Source organism: Danio rerio, chromosome 12, assembly GCF_049306965.1.
Source record: "Danio rerio strain Tuebingen ecotype United States chromosome 12, GRCz12tu, whole genome shotgun sequence".
NCBI lineage: Eukaryota > Metazoa > Chordata > Actinopteri > Cypriniformes > Danionidae > Danio > Danio rerio.
This window is the reverse complement of record NC_133187.1, coordinates 46,332,579-46,340,413: the sequence shown is the minus strand read 5'-3', so window position 1 is coordinate 46,340,413 and position 7,835 is coordinate 46,332,579. Positions and strand designations below refer to the sequence as shown.

The following is a 7,835-nucleotide window of genomic DNA, read 5'->3' as shown; positions in this document are numbered from 1 at the left end:
AAAAGAACATAGGTTTTTGTTGTCTTTGGTATTAAACTGGAGAATGGTTACAATGCATTTGTTGCTTCGCACACTTTAGAAAAGAGCACAATCTTAGTTGAATTTATTCGACAGTCATCAAAATTACACAATTGGTATCAAAGCCTAAAAGGGGAATCTTCGGAGAGTTATAACATATTATTTCTGGGGTATTTTGAACTGAAATCTCATACAGGGACACCAGAGACTTATTTTACATTTTGCTTAAAGAGGCATAATAGGTCTCTAGAGGCAAACGAAAATGCAGAGAACATTACAAATTCTGTCCGCTCTCCCTCTCAGCTGATGATTTCACATACAAAATGTATTAACCATGAACAGTCTGCATGACACAAATAAGAACCAAAGTCCCTTAAATGAACCGTACACCTAAAAGAAAAAAAAAATTACTTACTACTTACTCTCCCTCAAGTGTTTCCAAACATTTATGAGTTTCCTTCTTCTGTATCACTGAAGATATTTTGAGAAAAGGTGAAAACTTAAAGAATCTTTATAGGAAATGAAATGGAGGTCAATGGTTACAGGTTTTCAGGTTCCAAATATCGTCTTTTGTGTTCAACAGAAAAAAAGGGGTATGACTATCCCTTTTCAGACCAGTATTTTCCCTCAGCTATATAAACATTTTAAATCAAAAATCATTTCTAGACAAGAAAAAAAAAAAAAAAAAGACAGCATGCTTGCTTGTCTGGAAAAATGCTTCTTGTTTTTTAAGAATTGTTAGATATGTTGGATTAGAAATATTCAGTCAATAGTGATCAATGATTGACTACTTAACTAGAAGGCTAACAGCTACATTATTTACCATTGAAAACATTTAGCCTTATTGGCTTAAGACTTACCTCCAAATAATTGCTCGTTTATTCATTCATTCATTTTTCTTCGGCTTAGTCCCTTATTTATCAGCCATAGCGAAATATACCTTCAACTATTGCGACATATGTTGTGTGCAGTGGAAAACCACAACCCAGTACTGGGAAACACCCAATACACTCTCACATTCACTACAGCCAATTTTAGTTTATCCAATTCACCAATTGCACATGTCTTTGGTTTGGACTGTGGGGGAGACCGGAGCACCCGGAGGACATCCATGCCAACACGGGGAGAACTCGACACAAAGATGCCAACTGACCCATGCCTAGACTCGAACCAGTGATCTTTTTGCTGAGAGGCCACAGTGCTAACCACAGAGTGATGGCGCTGATATTACTTGGTTGTTTTGCTGTTTATGTTGCAATCTTGTATTTTTCTATCTTTTTATTTTATGTTTTTGTAATGTCATAAACATAATTGTTTGTAGAGCAAGTCATTTGACCATTTACTGACCATTTTTTATTTGTCTTTGTCATTCCTAGTCCAAGAAAATAGCTTATACAGTACTTTTTAAAAATGAGGTCGTAACAGTGTGCTCTTTTTGACAAATGAAAAGTCAACAGAGTTCAATATAAAAAAACTGCATTTTTTGTCATAATGACTCATACAGACAGATATGTTATTATCTTAAAATCTGATAACAGACAAGTAAAACAACAACAAAATAACAATAAATACAGGTATTTAAAAACCATTGAAACTTCCTGCTTACTCACAGTAGTAAGACTGAGGTAAGTGCAAACTTCTTCTCTAATGCATATATCAATTTCATTTGCTATTTTATATTTTAAGTATTGAATGGATTGAAAAATAATATTTATTTTACTTTCTTAGGATGATAAGTTAAGACACATAAATATTATATAGCTACATTTGTATATTAGGTAACACTTTATAACAACCACACACTATGAATCATCTATTAGCAAATAGTAGAGTATTTGTTAAGAATTAACTCTTACGTTAATAGAAGCTAATAAACAAAATTTCTACTTTCATACTTTGTTACTGATTTATTTTTCATGACTAAATTAAGCATTTGCAATTTTTACGAATCATTTGTATTTAAGATTAGGTTTTTAAGATCATTCAGACTGAGTAAATGAATAATAAACTATTGAAATTAACATTTATATGTTATTATAATTATTCAGGCATACACTAATAGTTCATTTGTATGTTAATAAATGCTTTAGTAACCTAACTTCATCCAGTTTTGTGACCTAATCTAAAGTGAGGACTGTTTATACTTTACAAATCCATTATGAATGACAATTAAAGGCTCAGTATCAAATGAACAGTAATCTTTGCAATCTCATCTAAAAAGTAATAATTTAACAATGTATTATAATACAACATCTTAACGTTATTTAAGAGGTCACACTTAGCTCACGATTTATACATAGCTTGTTTGGTGTGCTGTCCTGGGAGAGAGCCCTAAGCTCAAGGGATCCTCAAGCCCAGGGCTCCCCCCTTTCACAGGGCAAGGGGAGATTGAGCTGAGGCCAAGGCGATGTTCCTGAGAGTTAGACATTAGAAAAAAGATTTAGGCTTATTTGTCTATAATATGGAGCACATTTGGATGGTGGGCGGAAATCAGGGGACCCGGGGAAAACCCACGCGGACACAGGGAGAACATGCAAACTCCACACATTTGATTGGAGGATCATGATTAGCTAATGTGGAGCAGCTGGGTCAATCATGAGCACATGCTCCTCTCTAAATTAGTTTTAAATTAAACTTCACTTAGTGATTAGTTGCCTATTTGTTTTGGGTTTTTACCTTTTGGTTTGATCGGGTAAGCAAATGTTTTCTTCTTTGTTTGATTATATTGTTTTTACTAATTTGTAAATGTGTATGTATGTCCAAGAGATTAATTGAGTACATGGTAGAGCAACCATTTGAAAGTGAGTTACGATTGCTTCAGCGTGCAGTAATGGAAAATCTACTACAGCGTATACGAACTGAGAGACATTTCAGAGTGCATTTTTTACCCGATTGCTTAACCCAAGCTCATTTTGGAAACGTAGCTCCGCGAACGTTTCTGGAGACCGCGATTTATGTGGCCGGAGGTACGTATAGCCGTGTTTAGTTTTTTTTGAGCCAACGCTGCTCCGCTCCTCCTCTTCGCGCTCGCCGGCTGACGGCACGCCTCCGTGTGGAGGGCTTTCCCGTTGTAACCAGTTTGTCCGCTTAGCTCACAGCAATATGTTGGCGGAGCGGAGACCCGGAGGAGGAGGAGCCGGCCACTGGGACGACCGGGATCGAGTCCGGAGAAGAGCGGTTCCAGAAATCAGGTAAGATGAAAAACAGAATCCAAAAAATAAGGGAGAGAACGAGACGAGATCCGAAAATGCGGTCAAAATCAAAGACAAGGGCTTTTGCTTTTTTTTTTCTGGACGGCTTTTGCAAACCGTTGCTTGGGTTTAGGGAAGGAGGAGGAGGAGGAAGAGGAGGTCAATAGTTCAGCCAGTCAGTCGGATGGACGGTCCCTCCACAGCGGCCTCCGGCGGCTTTTTACGCGAGAACAGCGCGGGCGCGAATGGCTCGTGCTCCCTAGAGGCGTTCAAGACGCGAAAAAGCTCGCACAAGGGCCTCTCGTGGATTCGCGAAAACAAAAACTGCTCGAATACGTACCTCCCGGGATGTATTTCGCGGAAACATCAGTGGTGCTACGTTTCCACAATGAGCCCGGGTTGCGATTGCTTCTGCGTGCACAAATGTAAAATCTACTTTAGCGTATATGAATTGAGAGACATTTTAGAGTGCATTGAGTTCACAATTGTTTCAGCGTGCACAAATGTAAAATCTACTATGTGAAAAAAATTATAATTGAGTTTCATAAGTTCATTAATGTGTGATGGGTTTGGACTTAAAATAATATGTTTGTGGGAAAATTTGATTAATATGGATTTTTGTATATTCAGAAGTGGTTTACTTGATTTATATTTTTATAGTTGGTTAATTTATCACTTGTTGATTGTTTTTCTAAATGATAATTAAAAAGTATTGTGCCAGGGCCTGGACATTTAAGTTTGTTTGGTTTATGAGTTTAACAAAAATGTGTTGAAGTTAAAGCCATTGTTTTTGTTTTCTTCTTTATTAATATATTGATCTGTTTGTTGATTGAATATTTGATTTGGTTTACCTGATAAGCATCTGTTGAAGCTTAATTTTTCATTTAATTGAATTATTTAAGAAACTGTAGTGAGGTTTTTTCAACCCCTTGCGCCCAACCCACTTTATTAGCCCAATACTGCTACACTACAGTAATACAGTAATTTTATTTTAGATAAGATTGCACAGATTTATTTTTAATTTGATTCAGTTTCATTTGTGTATCTTTAAATGAACAGTAATGAATAAAGTCAGCTATTTGTTTTTTTTCCAATTTAGAATATAACTGAGCCTTTAATTGTCATTTATAAGGGATTTATAAAGCATGAATAGTCCTCACTTTAGATTAGGTCACAAAACTGAATGAAGTTGAGTTAATAAAGCATTTATTAACATACAAATGTACTATTAATTCTGAATAATTTTTAAAAACCAGCAACGAATCTTAAATAAATGGCTTGTAAATGAAGCAATACTTCATAAAAAATAATAATTAAAAAGGATAAAAACAAAAAATTATATATGTGCTTATGAATCAAGAATAGAGCATATGTATCTGCAGTTATAAACAGCTTTCTAACATCTATTAATGTAGAGTTTAGGCTTAACAAATATAATGCATTTACTATTTACACTTTACACACCTAAAACTTGCCTACAGCACTTATTCATAGTTGCTCTTATAGTTGTGTAAATTGCTTCCTTGTCCTCATTTGTAAGTCACTTTGGATAAAAGCGTCTGCTAAATTACTAAATGTAAATGTATTTGCTAATGCTCAACAAATGATTCATAGTGTGTAGTTATTATAAACTTACCTTCTATAGCAGTAGTCACCAAACTTGTTCCTGGAGGGCTGGTGTCCTGCAGATTTTAGCTCCAACCGTAATCAAACACACCTGAACAAGCTAATTAAGGTCTTAGTAGGTATACTTAAAACACCCAGGCAGGTGTGTTGAGGCAAGTTGGAGCTTAACCCTGCAGGGACACTGGCCCTCCAGGACCGAGATTGGTGACCCCTGGTCTATAGTGAAACATTTACTGTATATGCACAACATGCACATTATAAGAAGTTCAATAGTGAATTTTAATTTAATATTAAATATTAGATAGTTTGTTTTTAATAGCTCGAAATAACATTTCTACTATTTGTATTTCAGATATTTTATTCCAGAAACACTGATTTAACTTTATGTATAATAAAGCATGAAGCTTTAATGATGCGCTCTGATTACAGGAGACGTTCTTGAACATTATCTCTGACATCATCATCATGAGATTATCTCTAGCTTCACCACATCTGCTGGTATTTCTTTCAGTCCTAGCACTTGGTAATACATTCAAAGAATTTTATTAGTCTTTATGTCACAAGCCGAAAATATGCATGTGTCTTTCTGAATTTAACTATCTTCCTTCTTTTATTAGTCAGAACACAAACAACTGCAAAGCCACTGGCAGGTAATTACACAACTTTAAATTAATGGTTTGTTGCAACAGGCTCATTGTTAAAATGTACCTCTACATTTCTGGAGAGCGCTAACTATGTAGCCAGAGCTATATATGGCTGCATTTCATATTTCAAACGAATGCTACGGGGCACTACTAAAAGAATTCTATGATGCTGCCACCAGCTTTTATTAAATTTTGTGCTATCAGCTGATCGCTTACCTCCATATGTATGGCTGTAACGAGGACACTGACACAGAGGGATCCATTATGCAGTATTTATTAGTCAAGCTTTCATTCAAACACACAATATGCACTAAAGTGCAAACACACATCAACAACAGCCTGTGAGGTATCAAGACTGGCGGTGAACAGACACAGAGGGTTTTACCAGGCATAGATCAAAGGCAGGCTGCGAGTATCAGAGTCCGTGTAACAGGCTTGGGTCGTGGGCAGGCAGCGAATATCAGAGTCCGTGTATCAGGCGTTGGTCGTGGGCAGGCAGTGAGTATCAGAGTCCGTGAATCAAGCGCGGGTCGTGGGCAGGCAGAAGGCGAAGCAGAGTCAGAAACAGGCTGGAGTAATACACGAGGAATCAGGCAGGAATAACGCTCAGTAATGCTGGCCGGGGCTAAACAAGACTTCGCACTGAACGAGTGTTTGTGTGCGGCTTATATAGGGTACGTGGGTCGTTGGCTTGAACAGGTGTGTGCACAATCAGCGTAAGTGGATGATGTAATGCTAAAAGTCCGGAGATGGTGGCCTCTGCTGGCCAGCGAGGGGAGTGACTGGGACCGAGTCGGTGACAATGGCTTTTCTGCTGTTACCAGTTTGCCCAGTAGCTCACCATGTGTGTCAATGGACTTAAAACGCAGGGAGGAATTGACCGTGATGACGGTGTTCAAGTCCGGTAAAGAACAGTTCCAAAAAGTATGTAAAACATAAAAGGCAAAAAATGAATAAACAAGTAAATAACTGTGTGAGGACATGGTAGGATCTGAAAATGAGGTAAAAATCAAGTGAGGGATTTTCTTTTCCTGGATTGCATTTGTAAACACTGTCGGTTGGGTTTAGGGAAGGCAGTGGGCAGGTTGATCTGTGCTTTTGAAAACACTATCAGTTGGGTTTAGGGAGGGGGGTGGGTGGGGTAATCGGCGGTTGGTCAGTCAGTCAGTCAGTCAGTCAATAGGGGCCTCTTGTGGAATTAAGTGGGAACATTAGACACGAATGGTACTTGCGAGACAAATTCGAGATACGAAGGCTACTTTTTTTCGTGAAACGAATAACTGAAAAAGCTTTTACCTCCTGGGATGTATTTTGTGATATCCAGAAATGTATACAGGGGTGCTTTTTAATAATGAGCCTAAGTTGGTTTGGGTTTGTTAACTTATTCGTTCAACTATTCATGTTATTTTACTCAAGTAATATTCTAGGCTATATGCTACATGTGGGCTATTTTCATTTGTTTGCACACTTTTTATGAATTATCATAATTTTTTTATTCTAAACGTCAATTTCCCTTCAATAAAATGAATAATTAAATTTCTATAAATATTTAATTCAATTCAATTCAATTCACCTTTATTTGTATAGTGCTTTTACAATGTAGATTGTCTCAAAGCAGCTTTGCATAAATGGTCATAGTAAATTGAAACAGTGTAGTTCAGTTTTTTTTTTTTTTTAGTGTTTATGTTCAGTTCAGTTTAGCTCAGTTCAGTGTGGTTTAAAATAACTACTGAGAGTCGAAACACTGAAGGGCAACTTCATTGATGCGTAGCTCTACTGATCCCAAACCATGCAAGCAAGAGGCGACAGCGGAGAGGGGAAAAAAAACTTTACCGATTGGCAAAAGTGAGGAAAAAAACCTTGAGAGAAACCAGACTCAGTTGGGCACGACCATTTTAATTTCTCTGCTGGCCAAATGTCTTGTGCAGAGCAAATGTCTTGTGCAGTCTCAGTGGCGGAGGCTGGAAGCTGGCCTCAGCGAAGACTCGTCTGACCCTGGAGCTTCACAGGAATCAGTCTCATGCTCTCCACTCCACTATGACCACTGTAGCAGCTGCTCAGGATACTGCCTGGTCCAGGATATGGAAACATTGGGATCATCTCATCGCTGGTCTTGGATCGAATCAGTGACTCTGCATAGTCTGAGGGCCTCAGGAAGAGTATCCCCAGGTGGAAATGGAGAATAAAGAGAATAATTAGCGTAGCTGTATATAAACAAGATGTCGAAACCTGTGTGGAAACCCGCTAAGTGATGCTTTACTAAACAGATAGGTCTTTAAACTAGTTTTGAATTGGGTGAGTGTATCTGAGGCTTGGAAGTTCTCAGGAATGCTATTCCAGAGTTTAGGAGCCACAA

General features: G+C 37.6%; 1 long non-coding RNA gene across 2 annotated transcripts in view; it reads right to left on the bottom strand.

Moving 5' to 3' along the window:
• The window catches only part of LOC137496848 (uncharacterized), a 122,170-nt gene that overhangs the window by 73,207 nt on the left and 41,128 nt on the right, over positions 1-7,835 (bottom strand). The window lies entirely within an intron of this gene.